The 14469-nt window shown below is 48.2% G+C and overlaps 1 protein-coding gene across 4 annotated transcripts in view; it reads left to right on the top strand.

Moving 5' to 3' along the window:
- The first annotated feature begins 4796 nt into the window (after positions 1-4796).
- ccdc181 (coiled-coil domain containing 181) overlaps positions 4797-14469 on the top strand; it is a 60559-nt gene continuing 50886 nt past the window's right edge. The window contains exon 1 of one of the 4 annotated variants that reach the window (XM_038802048.1): positions 4797-4987. The gene's annotated coding sequence lies outside the window, so the exon portion shown is untranslated. The remainder of the gene's footprint in view (positions 4988-14469) is intronic. The other 3 variants (XM_038802046.1, XM_038802050.1, XM_038802047.1) reach the window with 3 other exon arrangements.

A 14469-nucleotide genomic window follows, 5' to 3' on the forward strand; every position in this document is an offset into this window, starting at 1 on the left:
GCATCGATTCTTCTTGGGACCCAGGGCCTGAGCTCTTCTGAGGCCCCTCCGACCTCGGCTTTCATTGGGACCCATGGCCCCGGCTCTTCTTAGGCCCATTTGATCTTGTTTTTTCTTGCGCACCCCAGGCTCTTTCCGTGCCCATGTCCTCGGTTCTTCTCAGGCCCCTTCGGCCTCGCCTCTTCCCCCCCCCCCCACCATCCTCAGTTTTTCTCAAGCTACTCCAGCCTCGGACTCTTGGGCCCATTCTGGTCTCCACTCTTTTTGCGCTCCCTTGGCCTCGGCTGTTCTTGGGACTCCAAGGCCTCTATAGGCCCTCAGCCTTGTCTCTTCTCGAGACCCTTGGCCTTGGCTCTTCTCACACCACTCCGGCCTCAGCTCCTCTTGGCCTCGACTTTTCTTGGGAACTGCGGCTCAGTTTTTTCTGCCAGGCTGCCTCAGTCTTGGCTCTTCTCGTGACCCCTTGGCCCCAGATTTTCTCAGGACCCTCCTGGGCTCCAGTATTCTCAAGGCCCCTTAGCCTCAGTTCATCTCAGGCTCCCTAGACCTTGGCTCTCTTGCGTCTCCCCCATCCTCACCTCTTCTGCATCCTTGGCTCTTCTCGGGTCCATTCAGCCTCTATTATCAAGCCCGCTTGCCCGATTCTTTCTGGGACTCCAGGCCTACGTTTTCAGGCCATGTTGACGCCAACCCTTCTCGGGCTCCTTAGCCTCGTTTTCTCAGGCCCCCTCAGCTTTGCCTCTCTCAGGACCCTCGACCTTGAAGCTTATTGAGTACTGCCGTGGATTTTCTTGGGAGCCCCCCCCCCCCCGCCCCAGCTCTTCTTGTGCACCTGGAGCTTTAAAGCTTCTCAGGGCGCCCTCAGCCTCAGCTCCTCCTCTACAGCCTTGAAACTTCTTGCGCCGCACCCTCTCTCCCCTCCCCTTCCGCGGCTCTTCTTGAATCCCTACGGCCTCAACTCTTCTCCGGCCCCCAGGCCTTGGCTCTTCTTAGGGGGTGCAGCCTTGCTTTTCCTCAGGACCCACGTCCAGGCTCTTCTTGGCACCCACAGTCTACCCAACTGTGGAACCCCTGCGTGGGTATGGCAGATCCCTAGGGTTCTCCAGAACCTAGTCTGGAAATCTCTAGCGTAAGGCGTAGAATGTGACAACCTTAAAAGTATAGATAAAGTTATGGACATCTAGAAGTGATTTAATGGCCCATAACTTTCTGGTTCTCAGCATTGCATCTGGGGATACATCAATGATCCACTTGTGAGCCCCACTAAGAGCTTCCTGTATAAGGGTTTACCTGGCAATTGCACAGATGTGCTCAATTCCTCTGCACAACTGCGCTGGGCTGAGAACCATCCAACAGAAGCAATTGAAATCACTGACTTTGGATGGTTCTGCCAGTTTTACCCTGATGGTTACTCTGAAAGTTAGAGAAAAAATAACTTCTCACTCCAGAGCAACTATCCAATAAAACCTAGACTAGCCTCTCATGGGACACGCCAACCACACACCACCTCCCCCCCCCCCTAGAGGGTCCACTACCCCACCCCAAACCTGACTCAACCGCCTCACCCCCCCCCCCACCATCTTGATTTCTTCCCAGCCCGACACCCCCGTGTTGTGACCCAGTATGACTCACCGCACCGCCCCCCTCCCCTCCCCCCACTCCGACCCTGGCAGGTCCCCTCCCGATGTGACCCGGTGCGATCCCATCCCTCCCAGGCTGACACCCTCTCCTGGACTGAACCACCCTCTAGTACGACCTCCCCTCCACCATTCTGGACTGACCTCCCCCTCTCCTGAATTGACATGCCTCTCCCCAGACTGATCACAGCCTTCCTGGTCGTGCCCTTCCCCGGTCTGACCTCCCTCCCGGATTGACCACATCCCTCCTGGACTTGCCCTCCTTGCCTTCCCTCCTCCGGTCCGACTCTGCCTGTCTTCTGGAATGATCCTCCCAACTCTAGTCCAACTTCACCCAACCCTCAACCAACACCCCCATCCGGTCCGACCTTTCCACCCAGACTGATTCCCCCTCTCTCCATAAAAAGAGGGTGTTTCTTACCTCCCTCCACCCAAGCTGCTCCACGACGATGCAGCCAGGGCCACGCTTCACTGCTCCTGTCTCACCCAGCCTAAGTGAGGAGGGCTGGGCGAGATAGGACTTTGGAATACCAATGTGGGCAAGTCTGTCGAGAGTGCCAATCCGCCACAGACTGCCACTAAGAGGGGGTTACAGGCAATGAGGTTCTGGACAAAAGATGATTGGCAAAAATGAGAGTGTGTGGAATTGGCTACACCCTTGTGACATGGGTTTTTAATTGTTTGGGATGGAAGAGACAAAGAGCAGAGATAAAAGGAATGAACTCTGATTGACTGTATACTAGTAGCGTTCCCTGTATGTCAATGACTTGTTGGACTTTCACAAATTGGGTTAGAAAGGCATCCTGTACAGACTAAAGAAATTCAATTTCCTCATCCCCTTTATCCTATTCTAGCCTATTTATATTTGGGGCAGTTAAATCCCCAGTGATTAATTTTTCTATATATTTCTTCCTCCACTTCCCTTCCACTACTAGTTGGTGTGTAGACTTCACCTGTTAATGTGATTGATCCTTTATTATCTTTAATTTCTTTGGATTCTATTTTTGTTTTGCGATTAACTGTGTTCCTTTTTATCTGCTGCAAGTAATGTTATCCCAGGTAAGTACAATTAATCCTCCTCCCCATTTTCCCTCTCTATCTTTTCTAAATATGTTACACTTGGCATTTTTAAATTTCATATGAACATACAAACAAAGAGTAGGAGTAGACCATTCGGCCTCTCAAGCCTGCTCCGCCATTTAATAAGATTAAGGGTGATCTGATATTAACCTCAAATCTGCATCCCGCCTACTCCTGATAACCTATCACTCCCTTGCTTACCAAGAATCTATCCACCTCTGCCTTAAAAATATTTAAACCCTGTTTCCATCACCTTTTCACGAAGACAGTTCCAAAGACTCATGACCCTTCGAGAGAAAAAAATTCTCATCTCCGTTTTAAATGGACAACCCCTTATTTTTAAAGTGATCCCTAGTTCTCCCACAAGGGTAAGCATCCTGTCAATGCCCCACAGGATATTATGTTTCATCTAAGTCCCCTCTTACTCTTCTAAACTCCAGTAGATACAAGCCTAGTCTGTCTAACCTTTCCTCACAAGACAATCCATCCATTCAGGTATTAGCCTGGGCACCCTTCTCTGAACTGCTTCTAATTAGTTTCCATCATTTCTTAAATAAGGTGACCAATATTGTACACAGTACTCTGGACGTGATCTCACTAGTGCTCCGTATAACTGAAGCATAACTTCCTTAATTTGTATTAAATTCACCTCACAATAAAGATAAGTCTATTAGCTTTCCTAAATACTTGCTGTTCCGACATACTAGCCTTCCCATCCTGATTTTCGCGCCTCACCTCAGCAATCCCTAATCTGTCCGGTTCTTCCCTACTCATGATTACCTCTAGCTGTTCTGTTTTAGTATGGACACTGTGTACATTGCTGTACAAGCATTTCAGCTAATTTTTGATAGGATTTCCACTCACTCTGTTCAATCATTCTAGACTTCCATCTGTAACATTAATTGAGCTATTTAAAAGACAATCAATAGGGTAGATACAGAGGAATTCTGAGCAAGGGAGCATAATGATCTTAAAATTAGAACTAGTCCATTTGGGAGAGCAGTCAGGAAGTACTTTCAACATAAAGGGTAATGGAAATTTGGGATTACCTTCCCAAACCCATGGAGATGTTGGGACAATGGAATTTTTTAATACTGTGAGGTCAATAGATTTTGGTTAGGGAAGCATATTAAAAGACAACAGCAACAATTTGTAATTATATAACACCTTAAACGTAATAAAACATCCCAATGCACTTCACAGGAATATTATCAAATGTAAACAACAATCCACATAAGGAGATAATAGGGGAGGAGTAAGTTTTAAGGAGCACTTTAAAGATGAAGAGAGGGAGAGTGGTGGTCATGTTCAGGAGGGGAATTGCAGATTTTAAGATCTTGGAAACTGAAGGCACACCCACCAATGGTGGAGCTATTAAAATTGAGGATGTGCAAGAGGTCAGAATTAGAGGTGTGCATATCTGTCAGAAAGCTCCAGGACTGCAGGAGTTTCCAGAAATGGGGTGGGGTGGGGGTTCTGGAGGGATTTGAGTATCATGGGTCCGGTATCAAAAGTATGCAAATGGGGTTGGAGTCCTTAGCTAATGGAATGGCAGAACAGGCTTGAGAAAGGCTCAACGACCCCATGATGTCCCCAAGTTTCACGCTGCCCATCCCCCATTGTCCTACCCGGCTTCTTCTCAATTCTTGGTTCCATTATCCACACATTCACCCAGCTAGGCCTTGAAATATCCTTGCCTTCCCCTCTCATACCCCGCATAACGCTCGATAACAATTTGGTATAATTGGAGAGTTTCTGAATTGCCCACTTCTTTCCTCTTTACATACCACCTAATACGAGAGCAATGTCTCATTGACCGGGAGATGGCTTAATTCGTTCACATCACGGTTTATATGGTTCATGTTTTTTTAAAAACACGATTCTGGCCAAATCTGTCGAGTGAAGTTTCCGCCAAAGTCCACATCACTCTCTGATGGCAGCTAGCGATCAAACACGCGGCGACGCGCCGCTTGTATTCGACCTCTCTCCTCCTCCCCCAACTCACAGGGTCGACCACAGCGCAAGCGCACCTCGGCCACCGGCAAAAAAAAAACCTAGCAACCAGCGCGCGTCATATGAGCTGACAGTAGTCTCCGTTGCCTAGGGATTGTTGCTATGCTAACGCAGCCGGGGAGGGGGATCGCGCGCGCGCCCGCCAGCTGTTGGGAAGAGAACGGATTTTGAAGGCAGCAATCGAGCGACAGCGGGAGGCGCGCGGTTGCTGGGAGTGAGAGGGGCAGCGCACGGTGCAGCCAGCTCGCCATGAACAGGTGGGTGACAACAGTGGCCCCCAGCCTGGACCAGGCAGCGTTCAGCGCAATCCACTGCTTAATGGCCGAAACTGCGGTCCTCTTTGTGATTCCAAAACATTGAACACACAGCAGCAATACCTTTGTTTAATTGTTGAGTATTCCAAATTATTGAATTTTTAAAAAAACTTTCATCTGGCGCTTGAACTAGCAAGTGGCCTGGCTTATGATAAATAGGCATTCGTTTTAAGTTAATGTATTAAGGGGTTATTATTCATCAATTGGTTCCCCCTCCCCTTTCCACCGATCTTCAATTTAATGCTGTATTTTTTAATGGGAAAAGAAGCGACAATTACTGTCAAAATGTTGGGAGGGGGAATTGCTGTGCCCTCTCGTATCTAATTGTGCTATTGAGCTATAATTGAGATTCTACAAAGCTTTAAAAAATTAACATGAGGTTTCCACGTATTAATTACTTAATATTTGAATGTGACCACTCATTTAAAAACAACAATTGTACATAATAAGTTTAGATAGTTGGTGTATGAGTGTTGCTGACCAGGCCGTTTGAAGGTGGAACATGTTTGCAGGTATCTCCTCTAGTGTAATCTAACCCAACCACAGCTTTAGGGGCAGCACGGTAGCACAGTGGTTAGCACAGTTGCTTCACTGTGCTCCAGGATCCCAGTTTCGATTCCGTGCTTGGGTCACTTTCTGTGCGGAGTCTGCACGTTCTCCCCATGTCTGCGTGGGATTCCTCCGGGTGCTCGTTTCCTTTTACAGTCCAAAGATGTGCAGGTTAGATAGATTGTCCATGATAAATTGCCCTCCGTGTCCAAAAGGTTAGGTGGGGTTACTGGGTTACGGAGATAGGGTAGAGGAGTGGGTTTAAGTGGGGTGCTCTTTCCAAGAGCTGGTGCAGACTCAATGGGCCGAATGGCCTACTTCCGCACTGTAAATTCTATGTTCTATGTTGTATCCCTTCAACATTTTGGAAACTAAATGTAGATGGAACTGCCACTTCGTTGGACACACCTCTTCTGTTTGCAGGTATGAATTTAATTTTTGAGCACAATTCAGCCTTCCAATTTATAGAATTATGAGGTTTTTCCTCTCTTCTTAATATATTAGAGTTAATATACATTGTCCAAGTACGGAAATGTGGCCCGCAGCCCATACTGGTCCACCATTCGGTCCATTGTTCGTTCGAACACCGAGACTCCATTCGTGACGCCAAAGGGGACCCAGAGGAAGTGGAAGAGGCGGCCATCTGCCTCGAACGCTGTGTAGTGGCGGTCCTCCAGGCGGATTGGGAGCTGGTGGTAAGCAGACTTCAGATCCACCGCAGAGAATATGCGGTACTGGGCGATCTGATTGACCACGTCTGCAATCCTGGGGAGGGGGTACGCATCGAGGTGCGTGAACCGGTTAATGGTTTGGCTATAATCAACCACCATTCGGAACTTTTCCCCGGTCTTGACGACCACCACCTGAGCTCTCCAGGGGCTGTTACTGGCCTCTATGACTCCCTCACGTAGGAGCCGCTGGACTTCGGCTCTAATAAATACCCTGTCCTGCAGGCTATACCGGCTGCTGCGAGTGGCTACGGGTTTGCAGTTAGCAGTGAGATTAGCGAAGAGTGGAGGGGGGTCGATTTTCAGAGTTGCTAGACTGCAGATAGTGAATGGAGGTAGGGGTCTGCCGAAGCTGAGTGTGAGGCTCTTGAAGCCTCTATTCCAAGTAGTCGCTGGCGCACATAGTTAGACCTGAGCCCTGCAACGAATACATCACAGACAGCGAGTTCCATGTGTTGGGAGGCCATTACAGCCTGAAAATTGCAGTCCTGAGCAAGGGCTTTTAAGTCGCGCAGGAAGTCTTCCAGCGAATCTGCGGGGCGCTGGCGGCGGGTCGTGAAAATGTGCCGTGCGTAGACCTCGTTAATCGGTCGAGCATAGCCAGTGCCTCCGTATATGAGGTGGTACAATTGAGTTGCGTAGAGATACGATGGCTCACCCGTGCGTACAGTAGGCTGAGTTTCTGCTCCCCTGTAGTCTCGGATGTGCTCGATTCAGCCAGTTAGGCCTTGAAACATCAAAGCCAGTGTAGGAAGATTTCCTTCACCTCTGCAGCCTGCGGGTCGAGTTCTAGTCGGTCAGGTTTGAGGGCTGATTCCATCGTAGTTTTCTTCAAGTTTTCTAAGACTATTAAATTGATGTGACTATCAATTCACTAGAGACACGATTGGAAGTAAACTGTGGTTTTAATAGTCTTACAACTGAGCCTGCCTGCGACCAGAAGAACTGAGGGCAGGCTCACGGCTGCAGCACTTTATACTTCCGGTAGTGGGAGGGGCCATGGGCGGATCCAAGGGTGGAGCCCAGTACGAGCTCCTCATCTCCCCCTATGGGCAGAGCTGCGCAACGGCTCACATACAGAGCCCACAAGGACATAATACAATGCAATGTAATACAGTGTGAATTACAATAGAGTATGAATTCACCACAGTAAGGATAACAGATTTCTTTCGCTAAAGGGCATTAGTCAACCAGATGGGTTTTTACGACAATCAACAGTGGTTTCATGGTCACATTTAGACTTTTAATTTTATCAAATTCAAATTTCACCATCTGCAGTGGTGGGATTCAAACCCTGGTCCCCAGAGTATGACTCTGGGTCTCTGGATTGTTCAATGACAATACCATTGTGCCACTGCCTCCCCCAAGTACATCGATGTCTACACCAAGAGTCATGATGTGGAGATGCCAGCGTTGGACTGGGGTGAGCACAGTAAGAAGTCTTACAACACCAGGTTAAAGTCCAACAGGTTTGTTTCAAACACGAGCTTTCGGAGCACGGCTCCTTCTTCAGGTGAATGGAAAGGCTTGTTCCAGAAATGTTTATATAGACACAGTCAGAGATGCCCCGGAATGCGAGCACCTGCAGGCAATCAAATCATCAAAGATGCAGAGAGAGAGGTAACTCCAGGTTAAAGAGGTGTGAATTGTCCCAAGCCAGTTCAGTCGGTAGGCCTCTGCAAGTCCAGGCTTGTTGGTGGGGGCCGAATGTAATGCGACATGAATCCCAGATCCCGGTTGAGTCCGCATTCATGCGTGCGGAACTTAGCTATAAGTTTTTGCTCAGCAATTTTGCATTGTCGCGTCTCCTGAAGGCCTCCTTGTAGAATGCTGACCTGGAGATCAGAGGCTGAATGTCCTTGACTGCTGAAGTGTTCCCCAACTGGAAGGGAACAGTCCTGCCTGTTGATAGTCGCACGATGCCCGTTTATTCGTTGTCGCAGTGTCTGCATGGTCTCGCCAATGTACCACGCTTCGGGACATCCTTTCCTGCAGCGTATGAGGTAGACTACATTGGTCGAGTCGCACGAGTATGCGCCGCGTACCTGGTGGGTGGTGTTTCCACGTGTAATGGTGGTGTCCATGTCGATGATCTGGCATGTCTAGCAGAGATTACCCTGGCAGGGTTTTGTGGTGTTGTGGTTGCTGTTCTGAAGGCTGGGTAATTTGCTGCAAACAATGGTTTGTTTGAGGTTGCGCGGTTGTTTGAAGGCCAGTAGTTGGGGTGTGGGGATGACCTTGGCAAGATGTCCATCCTCGCTGATGATGTGTTGGAGGCTGCGAAGAAGATGTCGTAGTTTCTCCGCCCCAGGAAAGTACTGGACGACGAAGGGTACTCTGTCAGTGGTGTCCCGTGTTTGTCTTCTGAGGAGGTCGGTGCGGTTTTTTGCTGTGGCGCGGTGGAACTGTCGATCAATGAGTCGAGCGCCATATCCCGTTCGTACGAGGGCATCTTTCAGCATCTGTAGGTGTCTGTTGCGCTCCTCCTTGTCTGAGCAGATCCTGTGTATACGGAGGGCTTGTCCATAGGGGATGGCTTCTTTAATGTGTTTCGGGTGAAAGCTGGAGAAGTGGAGCATCGTGAGATTATCTGTGGGCTTGCGGTAAAGCGAGGTGCTGAGGTGACCGTCCTTGATGGAGACGAGTGTGTCCAAGAATGGAACTGAATTTGGAGAATAGTCCATGGTGAGTTTGATGGTGGGATGGAACTTATTAATGTCATCGTGTAGTCGTTTCAGTGATGTCTCGCCGTGGGTCCAAAGGAAAAAAATGTCATCGATGTATCTGGTGTATAGCATCGGTTGAAAGTCCTGTGTGGTGAGGAAGTCCTGTTCAAACTTGTGCATGAAGATGTTGGCATATTGAGGTGCAAATTTGGTCCCCATGGCTGTTCCGTGCGTCTGGATGAAGAATTTGTTGTCGAAGGTGAAGACGTTGTGGTCTAGAATGAAACGGATGAGTTGCAGAATTGCGTCTGGAGATTGGCAGTTGTCGGTGTTGAGGACTGAGGCTGTTGCAGCAATGCCGTCGTCATGGGGGATGCTGGTGTAGAGCACCCATGGACCAGTTGAACCAGGAACATTCCTCGTCACAATGGATGTCTCGGCACTCTACACCAGCATCCCCCATGACGACGGCATTGCTGCAACAGCCTCAGTCCTCAACACCGACAACTGCCAATCTCCAGACGCAATTCTGCAACTCATCCGTTTCATTCTAGACCACAACGTCTTCACCTTCGACAACAAATTCTTCATCCAGACGCACGGAACAGCCATGGGGACCAAATTTGCACCTCAATATGCCAACATCTTCATGCACAAGTTTGAACAGGACTTCCTCACCACACAGAACTTTTAACCGATGCTATACACCAGATACATCGATGACATTTTTTTCCTTTGGACCCACGGCGAGACATCACTGAAACGACTACACGATGACATCAATAAGTTCCATCCCACCATCAAACTCACCATGGACTAATCTCCAAATTCAGTTCCATTCTTGGACACACTCGTCTCCATCAAGGACGGTCACCTCAGCACCTCGCTTTACCGCAAGCCCACAGATAATCTCACGATGCTCCACTTCTCCAGCTTTCACCCGAAACACATTAAAGAAGCCATCCCCTATGGACAAGCCCTCCGTATACACAGGATCTGCTCAGACAAGGAGGAGCGCAACAGACACCTACAGATGCTGAAAGATGCCCTCGTACGAACGGGATATGGCGCTCGACTCATTGATCGACAGTTCCACCGCGCCACAGCAAAAAACCGCACCGACCTCCTCAGAAGACAAACACGGGACACCACTGACAGAGTACCCTTCGTCGTCCAGTACTTTCCTGGGACGGGGAAACTACGACATCTTCTTCGCAGCCTCCAACACATCATCAGCGAGGATGGACATCTTGCCAAGGTCATCCCCACACCCCCACTACTGGCCTTCAAACAACCGCGCAACCTCAAACAAACCATTGTTTGCAGCAAATTACCCAGCCTTCAGAACAGCAACCACAACACCACAAAACCCTGCCAGGGTAATCTCTGCAAGACATGCCAGATCATCGACATGGACACCACCATTACACGTGGAAACACCACCCACCAGGTACGCGGCGCATACTCGTGCGACTCGACCAATGTAGTCTACCTCATACGCTGCAGGAAAGGATGTCCCGAAGCGTGGTACATTGGCGAGACCATGCAGACACTGCGACAACGAATAAACGGGCATCGTGCGACTATCAACAGGCAGGACTGTTCCCTTCCAGTTGGGGAACACTTCAGCAGTCAAGGACATTCAGCCTCTGATCTCCGGGTCAGCATTCTACAAGGAGGCCTTCAGGAGACGCAAAATTGCTGAGCAAAAACTTATAGCTAAGTTCCGCACGCATGAATGCGGACTCAACCGGGATCTGGGATTCATGTCGCATTACATTCGGCCCCCACCAACAAGCCTGGACTTGCAGAGGCCTACCGACTGAACTGGCTTGGGACAATTCACACCTCTTTAACCTGGAGTTACCTCTCTCTCTGCATCTTTGATGATTTGATTGCCTGCAGGTGCTCGCATTCCGGGGCATCTCTGACTGTGTCTATATAAACATTTCTGGAACAAGCCTTTCCATTCACCTGAAGAAGGAGCCGTGCTCCGAAAGCTCGTGTTTGAAACAAACCTGTTGGACTTTAACCTGGTGTTGTAAGACTTCTTACTGTGTACACCAAGAGTGGCTCGGTAGGACCCCACTGACCAAGGTGGCCGAGTCCTAAAGAACATAGCTGCTAGACTGGGGCTGCGGTAGGTGATAAGGGAACAAACAAAAGGGAAAAAAACCTACTCAAACTTGTACTTGCCAATCTACCTGCCACTGATGGACTTGTTCATGACAGCATTAGTTGGAGGACCACTGCACCGTCCTTCTGGAGGTGAAATGCCATCTTGACATTGAGGATATCTTCCATTGTGTTGTGTGCAGGGCCGGTCCAAGGTACCGGCAACTCGGGCAGTCGGCCGGGGCGCCATGTGTAAGGGGGCGCCAGAGACTTGGGACCCGCGCATGCGCAGTTGGGCCGGTGCCAACCAGCGCATGCGCGGCCCACTCCGCCCCCCCCCTTCCGGCCGCCCCCTCCTCTGTCCGCCCCTCCGTCCGCCCCTCCGTCCGCCCCCCCCCTCCGCCCCCCCCCTCTGCCTCCGCCCCCCCCTCCGGCTCCGGCCCACCTCCCCCCCCCCGCCCCCCCCCCCCCCGCCCCGGCCCCGGCCCGGCCCGGCCCGCCCGGCCCAGCCGCCTCGGCCCCGCCCCCGCCTCGGCCCCCCCCCCCCCCCCCCCCCGCCTCGGCCCCGCCCCCCACCTCGCCCCCCCCCCCGTCTCGGCCCCCCCCCCGCCTCGGCCCCGCCCCCCCGCCTCGGCCCCCCCCCGCCTCGGCCCCGCCCCCCCTTGCCCCCCCCTCGGCCCCGCCCCCCCGCCTCTCCCCCCCCCCCCCCGGCCCCCGAATGGCGCTGAAGTTCAGCTTGCCCGGGGCGCCAGCAACCCTAGGGCCGGCGCTGGTTGTGTGGCACTACCATTGTACTTGATGGCCAATTAAACAACTAAAAGGAGGAGGCTTCAAAAATATTCCTGTCCTCAGTCATGAGGGAGCCCAGCATATCAGTGCAAAAGATAAGGTTGAAACATTTACAACCATCTTCAGCCAGCAGTGCTGAGTGGATGATTATCTCACCTTCTTCCTGAGGTATCCGGCAAAACAAATGCCAGTTATTAGCTAATTCGATTCATGCCATGTGATGTCAAAAAATGGCTGAAGGCACTGTATACTGCAAAGTCTCCGGATCCTGACAAACCTCTGGCAAAAGTACTGAAGATTTGTCTCCAGAACTAGCAGCTCTCCAGGCAATTCCATGCCTTAAACATATAATTGCTATGCAACCATGTACTGACCATCATGTTGATAAATTCCTGCTATTCTGTCACAATGTTTTCATCCCGTGTTAGTCCATTTCTGCCATCTTTGAGCCACCATATCTAACCAAAGGGCACTATGATGAGTGCTACCCATTGTACACAGGGCTACTGGCTGACCACCACCTGACCACATTTAGATAGCGCTCCTACCATAAGAGCCATACTGCCATACAAAACATTAATTGAAGCACAGGTCCATTTTATTACCCAGTTAAGCGGCATAATAAAGCAGAAGTAACATTACATTTATCTGGCATCTTTCATAACCTCGGTGGCCTTACAGAAATGCTTTATAGCTAATTCATATTGTTGAAGTGCAATCACTTGTAGTGTACACAAGCCAATCTGCACAAAGAAAGTTCCCACAAACAGCAATAAAATCAATAGGCAGATAATCGGTTTTAATGATGTTGATTAAGGGACAAATATTGGCCAGAACGAGGAAATCTCTCTGCTCTGCTCCAAACAGTGCCATGGGACTTTATGTCCACCTGATAATACAGTCATCTATTCAATGTCAATGACAGTCAGTATCTCTAGCAATACAGAACTCCCTCAGTATTGTACTGATACACCATAAATGTTTTGTTCAACATCTGAGGTTGAACTTGAACCCACAACTTTCTTTCAAAAGCAAGGATGACAGAATATTTCATTAATTTCAAGTACTTTATTAACAATGTTTGCCATGGAGGATATGAAATTAAACAAAAACTAATGTTAGTCCTCACTCATCTCAGCAAAAAAGATACGTTAACATCAGAATTTGCAAAGTCATTATAGACATAACTTGTATTTTTTATTTGTTCATGGGACCAGGTATCGCTGGCTAGGCCAGAATTTATTGCCCATCCCTAATTGCCCTTAAAAACATAGTTGTGAGCTGCCTTCTTGAACTGCTGCAGTCCATACAGGAATATCCACAGTGTTGTTAGGGAGACCTAGCAGCAACACTGTTTCAAAGTATATGGCAAATATTGAACAAGATACAAATGGAATGTATACAACTTGTATAAAACAAACTTTCAGCACAAAGCTGGAGTAATCAAGACATTGCACTGAGGTTGCTATGACTAGAGTAAACAATACTTTATAATGTTGCATGTCTGCACTTGAGCTCTTAGTATATAATGCATCATACAAATGACTTTAACATGCATGAATACAATAATAGTTGTAGCTGCAGTTACAGAGGCAAAAAGTTTACAACCTTTACACAACATAAGATCTGAAACTTTATATTGCCAGTACTTTCTGTCATCTAGAAGTAGAAGCTTATAACAAAGTGTATACAACATAAAAAAGCTCAATAAAAGTCAAACCAATAAAAGGTATTTACTCATACACTGAGAATTTGGCTCAGTTAACAAAAAGGATATTAAAATATCTTAAAGGGTACAATAAATGTTCCTTAGTGGGGAGCTAGTTTTATTGACTATGCTCCCTTTATTCATCGGCATTGAAAAATGTTGAATGTATAGAGATCAAATGACTACCTAAGCTGATATTCTTTCTAAGTCAATGTTCACATGGTCTAAATGACTAGCAATTAGGATGTGTTGTTAGACAAAATATTGTACTTAACAGTAACTGATTTGTACTTGTACCATTCAAAAATGTAACAGTAACTGATTTCTACTTGCTCCATTTTGAACCTCATCTACTGTAACAATACTAGAGTTCTACTATATCTTCCAATTTTAATAATACTTATCTGACACATTTGTATTCTTTGCTAGTAATTTCATTTAGGTATAGGAAACTAGTCTGTGTCGGGTGAGTGATTTTGATTTGATGATTATTTTGAATTAGGAGTGATTTAGCTCAGTGCAATTGTGTTGAATGCCAAGTTTTATTAGCAAAAACACGGTAATCAATTTGTTACTATTTCTTAACTCCCAAATCATGAGTAAACGATTCAGGCTAGCTTGTGCTATTACCGAATGTGGACATTGTATTCTTGTTTATCTTAATTAAACTTCACATTCAAATAAGACCATGGCTTGGTCAGTAAATAATGACTGAACTTGGATTGTATTTTTCTAGCAGCAATGATATAGAGGTTTAAAAAACCCTGATATAAACTTTCATTCTTATTAATTTTACAACTGTTGGCTGCTGGAACTGAAAGATTAAATGCTCGCAAATGGATGTAGAAATATAAGAGGATTCAAAATCCT

Source organism: Scyliorhinus canicula, chromosome 7 (genome assembly GCF_902713615.1).
Source record: "Scyliorhinus canicula chromosome 7, sScyCan1.1, whole genome shotgun sequence".
In the NCBI taxonomy this organism is placed as follows: Eukaryota; Metazoa; Chordata; class Chondrichthyes; order Carcharhiniformes; family Scyliorhinidae; genus Scyliorhinus; species Scyliorhinus canicula.